A 20,631-nucleotide genomic window follows, 5' to 3' on the forward strand; every position below is an offset into this window, starting at 1 on the left:
AGTAAACAAACAAAACAATCTTTCAATGGCTAAGCTGTGCTTTTTCTTTCTCCATGGAACACCTGCAGGCTGCACTGACTTCTGGGAGAACTGATGCACTGTTTCAGAACTTGCAGGTTTTTAACATGAACTTATACCACAGCAACTACAAGAAATTGTTCTGGGGCCTACCAAAAGTTAGGGATACCTGTTATTTTAGTCTATTTTCTGCTGCTATAACAAAATACCTCAGACTGAGTAATTGATAAAGAAAATACATTTATTTGTCTCACGGTTCAGGAGGCCAGGAAGTCCAGGATCAAGGGGCTGCATCTGGTGAAGGCCTTCTAGCTGCATCATACCATGACAGAAGGCATCACATGGTGAGAAAGCCCGAGGAGAGAGTGCATGAGTCAGAGAGAGATTGGGGGCTGGAACTTCATTTTTATCAGGCACCCAGCCTCACAGTAGTGGTGTTAATCCATTCACAGAAACACAGCCCCTCATGACCTTATCAATTCTTAAAGGCCCTACCTTTCAACACTGTTATAATAGCAATTACACTTCAACATGAGTTTTGGAGGGGACATTAAAACCGTAGCACCTGTGCATCCGTTAGGATCTGTTCTTCAGCAAATAATGGCACACAACAGGGCTTAACACACCATTTACTTAATATGGATTCAGAGGCAGACAGCGCTAGGGTTGGGCAGGTACACCAATAATGCCAACAAGGACTTCACACTTTTCACCCTTCCTCATGATCCATAGTACGTGAGCTTTTGCCCTTGGGCTTCTTTTTTTTTTTTTTTTTTTTTAACGGAGTCTCACTCTGTCACCCAGGCTGGAGTACAGTGGTGCAGTCTCGGCTCACTGCAACCTCCACCTCCCAGGTTCAAGCAATTCTCCTGCCTCAGCCTCCCAAGTAGCTGGGACTACAGGTGTCTGTCACCACACCCAGCTAATTTTTGTATTTTTAGTAGAGGCGGGATTTCACATGTTGGCCAGGATGGTCTCAATATCCTGACCTTGTGATCCGCCCACCTCAACCTCCCAAAGTGTTGGGATTACAGGCATGAGCCACTGCGCCCAGCAGGGCTTGTTTCTTTATAGCCATCATATGCTCACACAGCAGTTGTCCAAAGGGAGGGAGGAAAGAAGGCAAAAAGAGCTTTCTCTTTGCCCCACTCTCTCTTCTGTCAAGGAGAAAAATCTTTCCCAGAATCCCCCATAGAGTTCCCATTTGGGTTCATTGGCCAGAACTGGGTCACATGCACAACCCTAGAAAAAACACTGGCAAAACAAATGGGGTTAATATGATTAGCCTGAATCAATTACAATTCAACCCCTGAGGTCTCACACTATTCAAACAAAGGAAGACTTCACTGCTAAATGATGAAGACTTCACTATTAGCAAATGCCTTCAATCAGTCAAAAATTATACATTTGTCCCTAAAGACACCTATAAGTCCATTTTCAGCAAGTTAATACATTGAACAGGGACATGCAGTGAAGTAGAATGGAAATCAAAGTACAAAAGATTGATAAAATATTAGCCTTGATAGTTGGAGCTTTAATAAAAGGCCAAACAAGCTTTATTCTTACTTTTAAGATAATTCTACGTGTGTGATATTTACCATAAAGGCTTCATTAGTGAATGTTAGAGATTTATCATTTTCCTTTCATGTAATGACCTTTACCATTAGTGAATGACATTTGTTAAATTAAATCAACAAGTTCTCCAAGAAGAAACATGAAATTGTAGAGAAGTGTCTAAATGTTAATGTTGCAAGCCCATGAATAACCTTTAAGTTGGTTTTGCAGAGGCTAATTCATCATTAAATACGACCAGTTCACTAGCACTGAGGATACCAGGAACACCTGTTTTCTATGAGATCATCACCATTATTGAGATTCTACACAAGAATTTTTCAGCAACCTATTTATGAGTCTACCTAACCGTATCATCAAAAAGGACTTACCAAGTTCTTACTTAAATACAGCTATACTATTTCCCTGCTGTACCAAATCACAATCATATATATATATATATATACACACACACACACACATATACACACACACACACATATATATATATATACACACACACACATACACATATGTTTATTCTGGAAATTTTTTTTTTTTTCAGATGGAGTTTTGCACTTGTCGCCCAGGCTGGAGTGCAGTGGCATGATCTCCAGTCACTGCAACCTCCACCTTCTGGGTTCAAGTGATTCTCTTGCCTCTGCCTCCTAAGTAGCTGGGATTATAGGTGCGTACCAACACGCCCAGCTAATTTTTGCATTTTTAATAGAGATGGGGTTTCATTATGTTGGCCAGGCTGGTCTCAAACTCCTGACCTCAGGTGATTCACCTGCCTCAGCCTCCCATAGTGCTGGGATTACAGGCATGAGCCACCGCGCCTGGTCTGGAAAGATTTTTTTTTTCTAAGACAACTGGTGCTGACTCCCAGCAATCAACTTTTCGTCTTCTAGTTTCCCGCTGATCATTCATTTGGTAACTGCCCATAGCACTGCCTTCACTGAGCTCTGTGCCATCAGTTACAGGGGGTTCTCCTTAGAGAGGAGCAGAGTTGTCCCTCCATGCTTTCCTGGAGCAGTCACATTCTCCACAGTCCTCAAATATCACATGGACTGTGGTTTACTTGGGTGTATTAAGTTGTTCTTGCATTGCTATAAAGAAATACCTGAGACTGGGTAATTTACAAAGAAAAGGGGTTTAATTGGCTCACGGTTCTGCAGGCTGTACAGGAAGCACGATACTGGCATCTGCTCGGTTCTTGGGGAGGCCTTGGGAAGTAAAATCACAGCAGAAGGCAAAGACGGAGCAGACACATCACATGGCCAGAGCAGGAGCAAGAGAGTGAGGGAGGAGATGCCACACTCTTTTAAACAACCAGATCTCACAAGAACTCATCCTCAGGAAGACAGCACCAAGTCATGAGAGATCTGCCCCCGTGATCCCAACGGCTCCCACCAGGTCCCACCTTCAGCATTGGAGATTACATTTCAACATGAGATTTAGAGGACAGAGATCCAAACTGTATCACTGAGCCATCCCTGTTTGGGTCTGTCCTCAGACAAAATGCTTCTGGAAAAGGAGCTCAGATCCTTTGTGTCCATATTTGTTTCACTCTGAAATATCCTTAGGCTTGCCACAAAGCAACGGAAGCAAATGAAGGCTGTGTTGTCTCTTTCTGATGCCTCAGCTGATACGGCTTGCCCAGAGAATGAAACTCTACACTTCCTGCACGTTTTCTTGATACAAATATAATATTGAAAAGAACAATAATTTATTTGTTTTCTTTTATTCAGAAAATGAAACACCTCTGACAAATCTGTAATGACCCTGAATTCTGGATGATGAAACTATGTGGTCTCATATTCCATGCTCTACTCTCCTGTGCTTTCACAAGCTTTTAATATAGACAGGGCCTTTGGCATCTTTAAGGTTTTTTTTCTTTCCCCTCAGTGGAAAACTAGCAGTTCTGAATTCCCACTACTCATTCAGAAAATACTTAAGCACTTACTATCTGTCAGGTGTTGAACAAGACACTCAACAAATGCCATCTCTTACCTGTTGGTAATGATTGCTAACCATTTAGGCGTTTTCTGCATTTTTCTGTTGAGGGAATGAATGCACAGAGAGCTTAATGAACCTGCTCAGCGTCCCACAGACAATAACTAGAGGTGCCAGAAACCCATATTACTGCCCAGTTTGGGTTTTAGTGTACTAACGCTACTTCTAAGAATTGTGTCACTTTGTTCCTACGAAGGTCCCAAGAATACTAAATGGGGAAAGGAGAACCTCTTCAACAAATGACAATGGGAAAACTGCATACCCACATGCAAAAGAATAAAACTGGATCCTTATCTTCCATCGTACACAAACCTCAAATCAAAATGGATTAAAGACTTAAACCTAAGACCAGAATCTGCAAAACTGCCTAGAAGAAACCAGAAGGGCAAAGCTCTATGATATTGGTCTGGGCAATGGTTTTTGGGAATGACCAAGAAAGCACAGGTAATAAAAACGCAAAAATAGACCAACAGGATCACATCAAACTAAAAAGATTCAGCAAAGCAAAGGAAACAATCAACATAATTATGAAACAACCTATAGAATGGGAGAAAACATTCGAAAACCATGTATCAGATAAAGGGTTAACATTGAAAATATGTAAGAAACATAAAAGACTCAATAGCAAGAAAACAACCTGATTTTTAAGTGGGCAAAGGACGAGAAAAGACATTTCTCAACATAAGAGATACAAATGGTCAATGAGTACATGAGAAATGCTTAACATCAGTAATCGTCAGAGAAATGTACATTAAAACCACAATGAGATACCATCTCACAGAGTACACGAGAAATGCTTAACATCAGTAATCGTCAGAGAAATGTACATTAAAACCACAATGAGATACCATCTCACACCTGTTAGAATGGTTGTATCAAAAAAATGAATGCTAACAAGTGTTGGTGAGGATGTGGTGAAAAGGGAACCCTTGTATACAGTTGGTAGAAATGTAAATTAGTACAACCAGCATGGAAAACAATACAGAAGTTACTAAAAAAAAATAAAAATAGAACTACCATGTGATCCAGCATTCCCTTTACTGGGTGTCTATCAAAAAAAAATTAAAATCAGTGTATCAAAGAGACATCCACACTCCTATGTTCAATGCAGTATTATTCACATAGCTAAAATATGAAATCAACCTAAGTATCTCTCAACAGATGAATGAATAAAGAAAATGTGGCATATATACACCATGGATTATTATTTAACCTTAAAAAGAGGGAAATCCTGTCACTTGCGACAACACGAATGAACCTGGAGGACATGACGTCAACTGAAATCAGCCAGGACAGAAACACAAGTACTGCGTGACCTCACTTATGTGTGGAATCTAAGAAAGTCTAACTCCAAGAAGCAGAGAATAGCATGGTGGTTACCAGAGACAGGGATAGGAGGGTTAGGGCGATGTTGGTCAAAGAATACAAAATATCTGTTAGACAGCAGTAATAAATTCAAGAGGTCTATTATACAACATGGTAATATAACTAACAACAATGTACTGTATTCTTAAAAATTTTAAATAAAAATATATCATTTTTTTTTCATTGTGCCTCTTGGTAATACTTGGCCTTGCTTATGTGGCCCTCGCCTACAATTAGCACATATCATTTTTATCCTGGAGCTCAGCGATACATTTGGTGTTTATAGAGTGGTGGCCTCGGGCTTCAGACACTTCCTGGTTACCGTCTTCATCAGGATCACTCATAACTGAGGCGACATTTCACTTTTAGTGTGTTTCAGTTGCCCCCAAGAGTACATCTCTGAGGCACAACCGCTCACAAATTCAGAAAGGCAAAAAGCCCAAGAGGCATGGGGCAGCTAATTCCAGTTAAGAGATGGCAGCAGCCTTCCCTCTGGCCCCAGCACTGCTTATCCGAGGCTCTTCCCTCCCTCTCCCTGCTTGTTCTCAGTCCTGGGCTTTGCTCAGGATGACAATCGTAAACTCCACAATGATCCCATAAGCCCCACCAATGATCCCTCTTTTGCTCTACAACTTTAGCTCTGACATTTTGCAAATTTCCTGTCCCCTGCTCCAGTTCCTCTCTCATTTTCTGTACCCAGAACTCTCCCATTTCCTCTGCGCTACCAACAAAATAAAACAAGAAAACCGCCCTCAAAAATCTGTCATTCTCTTGGACCAGCATTACCCTTAGTGTTTTGGACGATGAAAGCACAACTGTTTGTTGCACCTCTTTTTGTTTTTATTTTATTTTTAATTGGCAAATAAAAGTTGTATACGTTTATGGTGGGGAGGTCGGGGAAAGGGGAGATGTTCGTCAAAGAGATGTTTGCAAAGTTTCAGTTAGATGGGAGGAATCAGTTCTGGTAGTTTATTGCAAAACATGGTGACTATAGTTAATGTACTATGTATTTCAAAACATCTCAAAGAAAATATTTTAAGTGTTCTCACTACAAAGAAATGATAAATATTTGAGATGCTGAACTTTTTAATACTTATATTCTTAAGTTTTTCAAGGCTTTTCTAATAAGTCTCGCATTCCCACCCTTGGCAGTGTGAGATGGAAGATGATGTCGCAAGGGTGGCCGAGAAGCAGCTGGGCTGAGCTATTAAAAGCACAGGGACCAGGGCCAGACTCCTCAGCCTGAAATGCTGCTTCCATCAAGCACTAGCTGGGTAATTTCAGGTAAGTTACCAAGCCCTTCTCTGTTTTGGTTTCTGTTTTATATAAAATTGGATTAGATATAGGAAGATAAAATGAGTTAATACTTGTAAAGTGCTTAGAACAGTGTCCGGCACATAGAAAATATTACATAGTGTTTGTCAAATACATTTTTAAAAGAAGAAAAAAGAGAGAGATAGCTTTGAACTGTTCCAGAACCAAAAGAAACTGAGTTATTAATCCAGAGTTGGGGGTTGCTGAAGTGTTACTTTCTGTTACATGTGGAAGGGGCAAGTTACTCCCCTTATCATGACATCAGGCTGTGAGGATGAAGAAAGGTAGCTGTGGTTGGACAGAGGGAGACAAGATTGGAGCCCCAGTGGTCTCACAGGGACACAAGGCAGCCACAAAAGGAAAAAATGAGGCAGAGCAGCCAGAAACCAAACCAGAAATGAGAAAAGAAAGAAGGTGTTGATAGATCGCTTCTGCCGACGGCTGGTTTCTAGGAAGAAGCCATGTAACTGAAGTATCTTTTCAAATGGTTTACACACTCATTCTCTTTTCATTTACAACTGTGTAAAATTAAACTATTTTTATTCATACTGTGGGTAAGTGCGGCTTAACAATGGGTCATGCCAGCACTTACTACTGCTAAGCTACCCCAAGCACAGCAAGATGCATTTCAAACACATAATCTCATTTAAATACAGCAATATTGCAACAGAAATGTTGTGGTCTGCATTTTGCCCATGAAGCACTGGAGGCCCAGGAAGGTCATAACCTCTCTCAAAGTCAGAAGGCTAGTCAGAGCAGAGCTGAAATCCAACTCATAGCCACCTGCCTCCACAGTGCACTTGCAACTGCTCTGCGAGACTCTACATCTTAAGGTCTTATGTAGCAAGTGCTGCGAAGTGGGAAGAGCTCTAGATTAGGAGGTAGGTGGGTCGCCCTTGGCTCCTGCTGGGCCATAAATCAGCTACTCACTTTGTATTTGAATCAGAGCAAGAAAATCCTGAGACTGTGCCTGTCATGTTCAAGATAGAAATTGTGCAACTCTGTAAGGATGAGCAAGAGTTTTGATTTATTTTTATCATATTTTATTTAGTATCTGATTTTGCCAAGTAATTAAAACTTTAACCTGGAGGCGAGTGGGTGTTAGTTACGAGGCGAAAATGAGGAATTATTTCAATCAGAAATGACAAAGTAGTTCAGTGGAGAACTGTAAGAAGCAAATTCTCATTTCCTCATGGCTACACAGAGAATACTGTTTCAGAGTCAATCAAGATGAAAATTAAACATGGGACTTCCCAGGAAACTGTCTCATGAATTACCAAAGGAAATGAAGCAAGAGGGCAGTGGGTCTGTGGCTGTTGTCGCCTGTGTGCACCGGGGCCCTCCGCTAGGGGGCAGCACCCCACCCTCCCTGCTCTCCTCCAGCTCCTCAGCAGGTGCAACCCCGCGCAGTGTACGGAACTCACTTCAGTTCACGGGAGAAATTAATATCCCCTTTAGCCCACATATAAAACCCTATTCTTCCATCTGGCTTTGATAAGTCATAAAGCCGGTATTTTGATCGTTCCCAGGCTTCTATATGTCTCTTAATTGGCTCTGACCTCAGGAAAAAAAGAGATGACTGTTAACAGTAGCAACAACCAACACATGATTTATGCTAAATTGTGCCCTTGAACTTGGCTTCTTGCAACATGCATATTGATTTAAGTATATGTTAGCAAAATGAATTTTATTGGCTATTTTAAATACAAAAGAAAATGTAAAATGTGTCAATTTCTGACTCCCTGAGTAATCCCAAGGAATATTCTGAAACTGTATAACATTTATACTGCTGTTCATCAACGTTACTAGTTCATCTCATCACTCGGTTCTAATGAAGGTCTAGGTCCCTGTGCTGATTTTTATTTCAGTGAATTTTAGAAGTTCCTGTGCCCTTTCTTTTTCCCAGTAATGTGTTGGTGGTATTCTGCTGATGTCTAATTATCCTTTCAGCATTCTTCTTTGAGAGGAGCAATGTTGCTGTAGTTTTTCTAACAGACCATTTAAATGATCATCTCTTTTAAAATTGACATTTTTTTTACTCTGTTGATTTAAGTGCAAATACTTGAATATACTTTGAGAAGGCATCACTGCAGAATCTGAGGGCTTGTGTGCCAGCCGGGGTTGATCACAAACAGCAGAGTAAGGCCTCCCCATAAGACCTCAACCCTGTTTTGGGAATGGTTATGATGATAAACCATTCTGGGCATTCTCACTGTGCCTAATTAGGAATTCATATTTATTTATCTGACAGACACTGGTCCCAGCTGCTCTCAAGTGTCCTCCCTACTAAGCACAAATTAATTGAATGGGTCAACCTTATCAAGACCATGTGCATAACGGGAAATGGGAATGGGCCACTAAGTAGCATCTAGGAAAAGATTTATTGGGTTATGCTATTAAGTTTTTTAAGATTAAATCAATCTATTTAACACCTGACAAAAATCTTCAAAACGATCAAATAAGAAGCACAAATGCTCCTGGCAAAAGCAGCCACCATAGAACCTGAAACTACTTACGATCGTAAAGGTAGTAAGCAGCTACCAAAACAGACCTTCTAACTATTTCTGAAATTCTTTGATATGAATAGGATTCTGGCAAACTAAACTTTCTTGTTAGTTAGACAGCACTCCCTGCTATTTGTATACTTAGCATCACCCACTCAAGCCAGTTTTGCAAGATGTTTCTGTTTTAAGTTCCTGTCCAGGAGAAACTAGATGGATCTTAAACAGAAAGTGGAGACACAGAAATATGAAATAGCATTTTAAAGGAATATGCATATAAATTCAATGTATATACAATGATTGCAAGACATGTATGTCTCCCTTACCAGAATTAATCAAATAAACAGGCACAAAAGTAGTCTTGCAGAACTTGTTCTTTTTATTTCCCTTCTTTCAATAACAATTTCTTCCTCTTGTTACAGGTAGTATTAGTTCATGACATTTCATTCCTTAAATATATTAATAACACATTTTTAAAATGAGTATTCAATTATTAAACAACAAGAAAAAAGGAGGGAAAAAATTAAAAGCCTAAGTGACTTTAAAGAATTTAATTCCTTCTTGAGTCTATTTGATTACATTCAATCATATAGTCCCTGTGCGGAAATAATTCTGAGGAAGTAATCCAGGCAGTGTTTCCCAGCTGATTCAATTTAGTTAATAACTGGAGTTGTCAATCAATCAATCAAATACCAATTAATTCATAAGGCTGCTGGAAAGAAAGTTTAGGGAAAATGTTATATTCTACCTTGGGAAGCACATTTACATTATCAATGTTTGTATTAGTCTCATGTATGTTTCCTGTTATTTTTTAATCTTCACCTTTGATTAATTTCTTATTTAAACTGCCTTCTAATCTCATCAGTTGCACAAGTCAATATCCAGTGTTGCCTCGTGTCTGATGAGCTCAACTTCGGGATAGCTACTGCTCTGCTGTGTTTCATGTCTTAAGAGAAACAAGATCTATCGCTCATCAGAACTGCAACCAGAGAGAATTCTTCAGAGTACTCATTTGAAAACTCTATGTAGAATGATGAGTAATGTTTTTCATAATGTTTTTATAACCATAAACCCAAATTTCATAATGTTGCCTCCTGTAGGGTTTGTCAATTCAAGCTTTACATTCCAAGTTCACTACAAGAAAAACAATGCATTAAAAGACAAAAACAAGGCAGTTCAGGTTCTCTGTAACTGACCAGGTTAAGCAGGGGTAAGCTCTCAGGTACTTTGTATCTTTACATTCTCCTCTTTTCGTAAGTTTTACCATATATATTTCACATAAATTTTTGGAAAAGTGTTTCTCCCGCTAGCAGAGTTAGCCACTTATTGATGCTCAGCTCCAAATTCACCCTTTTTGCTTGCTCTGTGAAAATGGTTCTGAGCCACTTGAATATTTTCGCTTTGCTAACTGTTACGATGTTACGTTTTGTCACTAAAGGCCACTGGTGAGATACTGCAGGAGTGTTTTGCTTCCTGCTCTAGACAGGTTCCTGCAGGGCAGGCAGCTCACCCATACCCCTAGGCTCCTGCAGGGCAGCCAGGGGTGCCTGGCACCCAACAGCCACCTCCTGCAGTCTCTCTTGGGCACTGGGGGCAAAGGCTCAGTGCCTCCGGGGAAATACATTCCCACAAACAGCTTCCCTTGTCACCTTAGAAGGAATATCTCCAGTGAGTTCCGGAGGGTGGATTTCCAGCAAGTCCTGCCAGTGCCTCACCACAGTGACCTGTCTGCCATCCAGTGACACAGGGTTGTGCCCTTCCAGTGAGGTCTGGCTCTCAGCCCAGCCCTTCCTCAGGTGTTCATCTCAGGCCTGGGGGAGTGGCAGCTCTTTCCAGTTGCTGTGTCAGTATTCCTTAGAACCCTCTAGTTCTTATTAGCCAAACTCTCCTTACTCCAATCCCCTGTTACAGTTAATAATTCATTATGTTCAGCTTTTCCTGTTCAAATTTCTGGATGATTTCTCTCTCCTAACTGATGCTTAGAATAACTAATAATGAATAATGCTAAAGTCATATCACACTAACACCACTTAAAATTAACCAAAGTTAACCAAAGGATAATCCTTACCTGTTATCTTTTTATTACTGTCACTATAATTTTATTTTAACACCAGGAAAAAAAATTAAATTTTTGAAAATTTTAATTACATGTCAAATATTAGTAGTAAATACTTGTTATTTGAGTAATTAAAAAGGTAAACACTTACGAATTTTTATTTTGTCAGAAACTGCAGCATGAGTTACACAAATATTAACTTATTTGGTTCTATTTTTTTAAAAAAACTTCAAGGTATATTGTTGGTGCCCACTTTATAGACAAGGTAACTGAGCCTAGGTGTTAAGTAAGGTGCTCAAATTCACATACTCCATAAATGGTCAAGCCTAGATTCAAAGCCAGACTCTCCAGAGCTCCAGGGTTTTTTCTTAACACAACTCACAGAATCATGGCAGCTTCTGCGGAAAGTCTATGAGTCAGTCATTTTCCGCATCAACACAACAGCAGTTGTGCTTCAGGTCCAGAGTTGCTTTCTCTCCTCCTTTGTTAATTTAATCTCATTCCTTGAATATATATGCAAATTAATAGGAACTCAAGTTTACAGCTATCTTGGACAACTCTAATCTCTTTTTTAGGGCGGGGGAGTTAGAGAAGTGGCAAACTTATATTTAAAAATAATACTGCTTCACATTTTTCCTTTTCACATTTACATCTCTGTACTAACATATTGCCTAGTGATCTCTAGTTGATAATGAAAAACCGATTTTATATGTTATCCATACTTCCCCGTGGAAACAAACATTTCCTTTGATTCCCTATAAATAAAACATTCCCCTGAGGAAAAAACTGAGGAATCATCTTTTGGGTTGCTAAAATGTTCGTAGGCCTTCCCATCTCTTACGGAGAAGATAAACATTGAAACCTTGTTTGTTTAAAAATGGCAAAATCCATAAAAATCAAAGACAAATATCCATAACTTGAAATTAAAATGAGAATTCTGTATTGCTGGGTTTGAATCTGACTAGTTCTTGGTCATTGTTAAATGCTTACTCACACGTCTCATAACACTGTCACTGAAAACTCAATACAGAACTCAAGGTAACATCGCAATGCCCCCTGAGAATGAAGAAAGGGTAAAGAGTGCATATTTCCTGTTACCTTTCTCTTTCCTAAGAGAACAATGACAAAACCATAGGAACTAGAGGATGGTTCAAGGAATTAAACATCTTTACGCAGAAGGAAGAAAAGAAACAAAACAAACACCTACTTGGCAAGGCCATCTCATCAAAACAGTCTAATATGCATAAAAACATCAATCCACTCAACATTCTCCCCAAGACAGCCGTGAGGAGGCAGGAGTTTGCTGATTTCCTCTGCTCTCCTCCACATAGCCTGTTCAATATCACTGAAACTTTTTCATTATTTTGGACTTGGAAATCACATTTTACTTTGTTCTTAGGGGAACGGCTGTAGATTCTAGCACTCAAGCTTCAAAATGCTAAGCTAATGACTAGGCTAACTGAACTAGTGAACAAAACTGAGCCCAACTCCTGCTTCATCCTCATTCCTCTGTCAGCCTTAAATAATTCTTTTCAGCAAAGCCAAGATAGGAGAAACAAATAGCCCCTTTCAAAAAACTGTTTTATATCTGCTGCTCACCTGCTTTTAAATGACTCAGAGCCATCCAATTTGAATTGCAAACCATGGGAAACGTTGCCAGGCTTTACTTGTAAAGCAGAACATACCTTATGTGCTCTCACATAATATAACAATAATTAGTCATTTAAAATCAACCAAGTGTTCTAGTTGTTTAAGAAGAATTTTATTCAATGACAATGTACATAATTTTAGAGACCAAACCACAGTGACTATGAAACATAAAATAGCTTAATCCAAGCTTCTACTATGATGTAGACATTTTGAAATGCTTTTAAAACCTGGTATCTAAAGTCTATTCAGAAAATTATAGTCATATGCTTGAGTACTCACTGTGTCTTACAATTTTTGATTAAAAGTAGCTTGTCTCCAACAAATGGATCCCACATTATTGGTGACCTATATGACAAAAGAAAAAAAATCAAGTTCAGAGGATAACTGAATGACGTGTAAGCTCAGCGCTCCATAGTTAATTACTGCAGCCTGGTTTCGTGCACTTCAAAATTTAACTCTGTGACCTGAGAGCTTAGGAGTAGAGCTGAAGTAACTTCAAAAGCATTAATTCTGCATGTTTTACATCAGAAATTCATAAGATTTTTCCAACCTTCCTCTTATGTGAGTCTGTTTTGTTTTGTTTTGCTTTTTAATGGAGAAAAACTCCCCAGATCTTCAAATACAATCAGCTCTCCACCAAGATGTTCTTTGTTTGTGCTGTGGTTTCTCATCTCCTTGGGGAAACCACAGCACCCCCATTTGAGGAGTACAGTTGATCAAGTCGGGAGGCCAACAGCTGTCTTTGAAAGAACTGTCTAGTGCTCTGGTAAGTTTTATTTTTCAATATATTAGGTACCAATAATCCCCATTTTTAAAAGCTGTTCATAAGAGCAACAATCCACAGGGAGATAACCCAAAAATTAATCCACGTGTCCAACCAGAACAGTCAGGTGTAGGGTTCCCGACTGTTCTATCAGGCACTGGCCTTACCTGAACACTCCCCACACACTGCACAGTCTGGGAGCCATGCCCTGCCTCCGAGGCTTCACAGGGAGCGCAGCGTCACCAAACTACTTCTGTGTCCTCAAATCCAGGAGGGAGTACCACATTTTCAAAGGAATGCTATCCAACGACTAGTTGTTTAACATTTTTCCATTTTCCGTGTCAAAAGCCTGGCCTGTCTTCTTAATCCCAGGGCCCAGGAGAGTGTCTGGCACATAGCAGAATGTTGAGGTTCAGGAGTTATGGACAGCTTCAGCCCCAATATAGGTGAGGTCTTGCAGAGGCTACTTAACTTCTGTAAGCCTCGGAGGACTGTTTTGAGGAGTAATGAGGTCATGTACAATGGCACTTGGTGACTATAATTATGTTTGCCCTTATCTATGACACCTTAATGGAGCAGAGGACGCAGGTAAGATGGGGTGCCCCATACCCCAAGCTGAGGAGTTTGAACCTGGTCTCCCAGCTGTGACCCACCACTCCAGTCTGCCTAAGACAGAGGGGCCTCCCTGGATGTGGGATTTCAGTGCCACAAGTGGACCAGCCCTAAACAAACCAGGTTGGTGGGTCACCCTCACTCTAGATAACAGTAAGATGGGGAAAATGTATAGAATGGGGTCGAACTGTATGAAACTGCTAAAATTTGACCATTTTCAATCTACCAAAATGGCAAAATTGTATGCCTTAACCAAATGATGACCAACTCCAAAAACAGTTGATCCGGCTGGGCGCGGTGGCTCACACCTCTAATCCCAGCACTTTGGGAGGCCAAGGCGGGTGGATCACAAGGTCAGGAGTTCAAGACCAGCCTGGCCAACATGGTGAAACTCTGGCTCTACTAAAAATACAAAAATTCGTTGGGTGTGGTGGCATGCACCTATAATCCCAGCTACTTGGGAAGCTGAAGCAGAACTGCTTGAACCTGGCAGAAGGTTGCAGTGAGCCGAGACAGCACCACTGCAGTCCAGCCTGGGCAACAGAGCAAGACTCCGACTGGAAACAAACAAACAAACAAAAAACAAAACTAGAAAATCCATGTGCTGTCACCCAGAGTGCTGATTCCTCCTCCATAACACACCGGTGGTGACCATTCATTCTTTGTGCACTGCTGGTGCTGACATCTGAATTCTCTGGAAGAATTTAAAGATGTACATCCTTGGTGGGGTGGCCCGGTTAATGGGGGAAAATAGTAAGAGCTATTTAAAGCATCCTCTTGTCCAGACCCTGCAGGCCTCAAATATGATTTTTGGAAGGAAAGATCTGTCTTTGAACTTCCCAGCTAAACAAAAGCTAAAGTAGGATTTTCTGAAGGAGCAAGTGTTTAATAAGTGAGATGGGCAAACCTGGCCGGCTCCAGCAGGTAGTGTCAAAGGGCCATTAGCTGAAGTCACATTCATAGAGCCTGCCAGGTGATTTTGATGCTCAACTCACACTGAATTTGGAGGCACTAACACTTCCCCTCTAGGTTGTCTTTTGAAATATGGTGCCTTGCCCACATGGACTTGGAATCCCTGGACTGTCTACACCACACACATGCATCAGACCAATGTCGATCAGTTTTAAGTTACAAAGAATCTGGCAAAAAAAAAAAAAAAAGAAAGAAAGAAAGAAACACCACCTTTGTGAATCTCTCTTACAGCAAACTTGAAAAACACGGGAAGACAGGCAGCAACTGAACTTGAATTTTCAACTTCTTTCGATGTGATATAAACAGCCGGAGTTTGCAGAGTTCACTTTTTCTGAAATTTAATTCTTGGCTTCCTTTGAGTAGAAGGCATTACAGTTGACATTCAACTGTAAAATGGATTTATGGTTTCCACAAATCATTCCCTGGGGCCTTTAAGCAACAGAAACCCTGTGAGGCCATGAGGAACTGTGGCTCAGGCAGTGGCTTGATGTGATACAGACTTTCAGCGGTCTCTGAGCTACCTGGAGCATGAGAATAGGAGCCTGTGAGCGGCAGGGATTTGTGAGGCCTGGCCCTGTCTTCAGCTGATAAGCAGAAGACACTTCATGGGTGTCCAGCCAGCCCATCAGTTTTCATCACCAGTTATTAAAAAACCAGGGAGAGGGCCCGGCGTGGTGACTCACACCCGTAATCCCAGCACTTCGGGAGGGCGAGGTGGGTGAATCACAAGGTCAGGAGATCCAGACCAGCCTGGCCAGCGTGATGAAACCCCGTCTCTACTAAAAATACAAAAAAATTAGCTGTGCCTGGTGGTGCACCCCTGTAGTCCCAACTACTCTGGAAGCTGAGGCAGGAGAATCACTTGAATCAGGAAGGCAGAGGTTACAGTGAGCCAAAATCGTTCCACTGCACTCTAGCCTGGCAACGGAATGAGACTCTGTCTCAAAATTAATTAATTAATTAATTAAAAATAAATAAATAACCAGGGACAGAGATCTTTCATGTGCAAAGGCCAGATGGCTTATCTGCCGCAACTTCATGCAGGCAACAGTGATTTCCAATTCTCACAAACACAAAATCCTTCACTTTGAAGCCAGCCCAGCCCACAGCCATTTCCACCATTTTCTTTCCTTTCAGCAAATGTGTGCTGTCTTCTGTGTCTGCTTGTCCGCTCCCTGGATATGTCACCTTGGAAGGTTTATTTATCTCCTCTGATCCCAGTCATTTTCCTGATTTGAAAAATACATCAGTGGACAGGAGAACATGTGAAGACTGAATGAACTAATGCAGTGAATAAACTTACAGCAACGACTGGCACAAAGTGAGTTTCCAATGAGAGATGGCGGTATTATTATTCTTCTATTCATGACTCTCTTTCAAGTTCAGTAATTCTAAACTTTTAAAATATAAGCTTTTTTATCATTGAGGTCTGGCAAGGCCAACAGATCAGGAGACAAGTGCCACTGAAGAGACAGTTCATTACTCACAGGTCCCAAGAGGACGGGGTGCACTACATGGGGGCAGTGCATAGAGGGAAGCGTCAGGGTCAGTCTGGAGGTGGGTGGGGAGCAAAGCACGAGTCTTTACTGTGGTTTTCATGGGGAACACAGGCAAGGCAGGATACGCAGGCTTAGGACTGGCTGGTTTGAATCATTTCAGGGCTCTCAGGACTTAGGGGCTGTCCCTACCTGTCTGGTCCCTGTCCTGGGGTGATTAGGGAAGGGAACACTGGCCCAGAGTGTGAAACCCCAAAGAGGAGGTGGTGGGAGTAGGCTGTGGATTGGTTGTTTTGCATATGAAAGGCAAGCTCTCAGAGGAGTTGTGTGTGATCTCGGAATTAGCTACCCACTTCACACTTCATACCATCAAATTATGAAGAAAAGGCATGGTGAATACATAAACTCTCCTTCCATACCCCAGGAGACCTGCATATCTGAGTTCACATTAGGCTTCTCCTCACCCACCTTCACCCAAATCCTCAAAGCCATTACATAGGACCTCTTGCAAATATACGGTCTCCCAGATAGTAGAGGCCAGCTCAGGGCAAAAAGAAACGCTCAGAAAAGTCTGTTGCTTTCTTCTTCTTTCTGAAATCCAGAGGCACCAGTCCTGCCATGGTTCACACCAACATTGAACCCTTGCCTGGAGGTGAAGTGAAAGACTGGCCTCCAAGAGTGACACATACAGAGAGTAAGGCAGGCCCAGCATTCATTTTTCAAGATATATTATTTCAAGATATTTCCCTTTAGTGAGACGTGGGAGTGATAGTTAGTGATGGCTCCTCTTCCTGCTCAGAGTTCAGAAAGAATCCAGAAAAAGACAAAAACATCAGGTTTATTGTGAGTGAAGCAGAACTGGAAACATTTTGCATCTGGGGACATAATAGAGCATTTACATCCTCCCCTCCAATTGCCCTTTCCCACGGGCTGACAGACAGACCACTGTAGACCTCTCCATAGGGAGGGAAGAAGTGGTGTATGGCCCTGGATAGGCTGTTCTGGAAAAGAGACCACCTCAGTGATAGGAGCCATCCGGTTCCAGCTCCTTCCCGCAGTTTCACATCTGACTCCATGCTCCCCTCCCTTGGGGATGATGAGTGCGGGGCAAGGAAAGCAGGGAAGCTAATTTTCCCTAAAATCTCAGAAAGAGAGGGACTTCTTTTTTATTAGCATGGGCCAACCTGGGATGATGGGGAGAGGAGAGAACAATGTTTCCTACAAATGTATGAGTACTTGGCCAGGCGCAGTGGCTCAAGCCTGTAATCCCAGCACTTTGGGAGGCCGAGATGGGTGGATCACGAGGTCAGGAGATCAAGACCATCCTGGCTAACACGGTGAAACCCCGTCTCTACTAAAAAATACAAAAAAAACTAGCCGGGCGAGGTGGCGGGCACCTGTAGTCCCAGCTACTTGGGAGGCTGAGGCAGGAGAATGGCATAAACCTGGGAGGCGGAGCTTGCAGTGAGCTGAGATCCGGCCACTGCGCTCCAGCCTGGGCGACAGAGCAAGACTCCGTCTCAAAAAAAAAAAAAATGTATGAGTACTTACTGAGGGCAGGGCTTTGGGCTGGGTCCTGCAGCTGCAGAGATCAATTAGGCAACTCTCCTTTCCTAACACTCATGGGCTGGCAGGGGAAAGAAAGGAGCCTTTGAAACAAGTCACGCTTGGCCACTGCAGTTCACATTTGGTATGTATTAAAGGAGACAATGCTGTGGATATTCCAGATTTGTCTAATCTCACAGTTGCCTACTCCCACTTCCTGAGACCTCCAGCAGGATGGCTGTCCATCAACACACACACACACACACACACACACACACACACACACACCTGATAGTCCACGTTGTAAACCAGGTTCTCCGGGAATCACAGAAAGGCCATTTTAAAAAGCGACATTGAGGTCTTTTTATGTGCTAGTCTGCAGACATTCAAAGAAGTATTAAGTACAATGCTTGCCTTTTAGAAATGAAAGAAAATGTAAAACAAGATCAACATTATTTCTAAGGTAACCATGATACAGGCAAGTCTGTGCTAAATTTGTACAGAAAATGCAGGTAATCAGAAGAAGGAAAAACTATCAGAGACTGGCATCATGTACACAGGCTTCCTGGAGCAGTTGGGTCTCTGTCTAGACTTTGAAGAATGTGTCTAGACAGAGAAAGAGAAAATTTCCAAAGAAAAGAAACAGCTACTTGAAAATCCCTGGTACAGGAGGGTTAAAGGCACATGGGGAAGGCCTCAAAGTTGGGTAGTTATTTCATCAAGGCATGGGCAACATGTGAGTGTGGCTACTTCTCAGACTGTGGATAGCAGTTTGCTGGCTTTTCAAGGTCAGAAGGGACTTCCACTCTGCCAGCTGACAGCCTGATGACCTCCAATCTCTGGCCTCAGAGGGTGGGCACACTGGAGGAATACTTAACATATCTGAGGCCAGAGGAGAAAACACACAGAATCCTTCAATGACCCAAGCAAGCCTGAGTCTGGCAAAGACTTTGCAGTCAGATCCGCCAAGCTGTTGCATTTGCTACCTCAGTTGGCTGCTGTCACTGAGTCCCACTGGACACAGAGACAATCCCATTGACACACTCCTGCCTCTCTTACAAGACAAGAATGGAAATGGCAGCCCATGGTAGTCACCTCAAAACCACTTTCAAAAGGAGAGCCCGCACTGTTGTGTCCCCAGGACACCAGGGACTGCATGGGCACCTTTTCTGTGCTCCCCGTCATCACCTAGGCATCCCACCTATCCTTCCTTGGTGAAGATGAGCCTCTACCTTTTGTGTATTCTCCCTTTGTGTTTTCATCTCGCATGCCCTTCCTCATCTGAAGCCTTGTGTTGAGGACAAAGCAGCCTAAGACGACTGATGCAGTCTAATAAACTGCACCAAGACAAGTGCTCAGCAGCAAATCTATTTTCCTGACAGTTGTAAGATGCAATCTCCTTGTTGTTGGAGGGTGTCATGCACAGGGCTGGGCTCCTCCAGTCTGCACGTCCCCCAGAGCCTTGCAGTGTGACAGCCTTCATTAGAAGAGAAACAAACCCCTGGACGAGATATTGCCACCCTGAAAATTCGGCTCTGTGGGGTGGCATGAATATCTTACCTTCTGACAAACAAGTTTTCTCCAGAACTGACATATTCTTGGCCATGTGACATGATCTAAACTAAGTTTCCTGGTGGTTTTTTTTTCTCTTTTTAATTGAGGTTTTGCCTGACAATCTAGAAACTGAACACACTCTGACAGGTGATGCTATTTGAAGCATTTGTTACTGTGAGGATAGGAGGAGGCGTGAGGCGGGCCCCTAACCAAATTCACCTCCCTCTGTCCCCAGAGAAAGTTTCTGAGCTTCGTGGAGCTCATGTGCCTCAAGCACATGGCTTTTGTCTTTCCCTTTTCCCGTGACACAAGTACACCTGTGGCAGCAAACAGCTCTGGAGCACATGTGCTGTGGCTGAGGACCCAGCAAACCATACCTGAGTCTGCACTGTGAGCCTGGCACTGCGTTCCACCTGGGATGTGCATGTTTGGTTTAATCCTCCCCACCACCCCGCAGGAGAGGTATATTTCTGTCCACATTGCACAGATGTGGAAACTAGGTAACTGAAAGGCTAAGTGCTAAGATCGCTGAGCCAGTCAGTGATTCTAGCAGAGGCACTTATCCAGGGGAGATTTGGCCCCTCACCTCTGTCCTTTAAAAGGTGGGCAGATTGGCCAGGAGCAGCCAGACTCGTGTTAAATACTTGTGCTGTTTGATTTCCTTTTATTTTCTGATATTTTTTCTCCTTGGAAAAAGAAATGGACCAGGAAAGATAGATGGAAATCTCCTTTACGTCGAAAAATGATCATAACGCATAGAATCACTGGAAGCACTTAATTGCCATGGAGAAGGAAGGGGTCGTCATCACGTGGATGTCAGCTCTCTTAGCAGCTTGTTTGTGCCCTACCTACATCTGAGTGCCTCGAATCCACCTTCATGACAAGTAAAACGGGCCTCAGAAAGCAAGGGGAGGGGAAAGGGAGTTGGTGCGCCTCCTCGTCATTGCAGAGAAGGCCTTGCTGCAAGCATCACTTCAGATTTGCCTCTGCTTGTGCATAAAGGCACAAAAAGAATGAACCAGACAAACATTCCCATGGACCTGCAGAAAAAACAAACTGCATTTTGCAAGTTTTCCCATTTTCCCCGGAAATGTTCTGCTCTAGAGCCTGGTGCTCAGCTGCAGGGAAGTGTCTGTGGTGTCCAAGTAGTGACTGCTGCCCAGACAGAGGAACTACTTGCACCTCCATTCACCCAATCCCATCCACATCTTTTCCCAG

At 42.3% G+C, this 20,631-nt stretch overlaps 1 long non-coding RNA gene across 1 annotated transcript in view; it reads left to right on the top strand.

Moving 5' to 3' along the window:
• The first annotated feature begins 5,858 nt into the window (after positions 1–5,858).
• The window catches only part of LOC105508669, a 47,264-nt gene continuing 32,491 nt past the window's right edge, over positions 5,859–20,631 (top strand). Inside the window, exon 1 of the long non-coding RNA XR_001001313.1 lies at positions 5,859–6,234. This is a non-coding gene — a long non-coding RNA (uncharacterized LOC105508669). The remainder of the gene's footprint in view (positions 6,235–20,631) is intronic.

The sequence above is a fragment of the Colobus angolensis genome, unplaced genomic scaffold (genome assembly GCF_000951035.1).
Source record: "Colobus angolensis palliatus isolate OR3802 unplaced genomic scaffold, Cang.pa_1.0 Scaffold166, whole genome shotgun sequence".
NCBI lineage: Eukaryota > Metazoa > Chordata > Mammalia > Primates > Cercopithecidae > Colobus > Colobus angolensis.